This window comes from Gekko japonicus, unplaced genomic scaffold, assembly GCF_001447785.1.
Source record: "Gekko japonicus isolate JY-2015 unplaced genomic scaffold, Gekko_japonicus_V1.1 scaffold1695, whole genome shotgun sequence".
NCBI lineage: Eukaryota > Metazoa > Chordata > Lepidosauria > Squamata > Gekkonidae > Gekko > Gekko japonicus.
This window is the reverse complement of record NW_015160263.1, coordinates 200,656-201,762: the sequence shown is the minus strand read 5'-3', so window position 1 is coordinate 201,762 and position 1,107 is coordinate 200,656.

The following is a 1,107-nucleotide window of genomic DNA, read 5'->3' as shown; positions in this document are numbered from 1 at the left end:
TGCAGAGCACGTAAATTCTTAGGCAAAACAACATCAACCGCCACATCATTTATGACTTTACGCACTTTGAATGGACCAATGAACTTCCACCCCAATTTCCTGCTAGGCCGCAGCATCTTAATGTTCTTGGTCGAGACATACACAAGATCCCCAGGTTTCAGATCAAACCCCACCACCCTACCCTTGTCTGCCTGGGTCTTGTAAGCAGCCTTGGCTGCGTCAAGTGTTTGGCATAGCAGAGGCCATGCTTTTTGCAAGGACATACACCAGGTATCAGCACCCCCCACAGGACGTTGGCCCATCCCCTCCAAGAAAGGGAGGGGGGGACTGTCGTAACCAGATACAGCTTTATAAGGAGACATGCCTGTGGAGCTATGGACAGTATTATTATAACAATATTCAGCAAGAGGCAACAATTCACACCAATCATTCTGTTGATAATTAGTAAAACAACGCAGATATTGCTCCAGGGTCTGATTAACTCGTTCCGTTTGTCCGTCAGTTTCAGGATGATACGCGCTGCTGAGCCCTTGTTCCACCCCTAAAATGGAAAGAAGTTCCCTCCAAAACTTAGAAACAAATTGGGTCCCCCTGTCAGAAATTAATTTAGCAGGTAATTGATGAATTTTCACCACGTGAGACATAAACGATTTCGCCAACCTCTGAGCTGTAGGCAAGGAAGGAAAAGGCACAAAATGAGCTTGCTTAGAAAATAAATCAACAACCACCCAAATAACAGTGTTCCCTTTGCTCGCAGGGAGGTCAGTAATAAAGTCCATGGACACCACTTCCCACGGTCTCGATGGGGTAGGGAGTGGCTGCAGAAGACCAGGAGGCTTGCCCACTCTGGGTTTAGTCAAGGCACAGGTTTGGCAGGACCGAACAAAAGTCAAGAGGTCTTTGCGCATCTGTGGCCACCAGAACTGTCTGCGGATGAGTTGCAGAGATTTAACAAAACTCCAATGCCCTGCCAGTTTCGAACCGTGAGCAGACTCCATCACCTCCCTCCTCATTGAAATAGGCACATACAGTTTGTCTCCAGAATAAATCAGACCTTCAGGGCTACGGACACAATCAGGCAACGTTGTCAGGGAGGCATCATCCTCA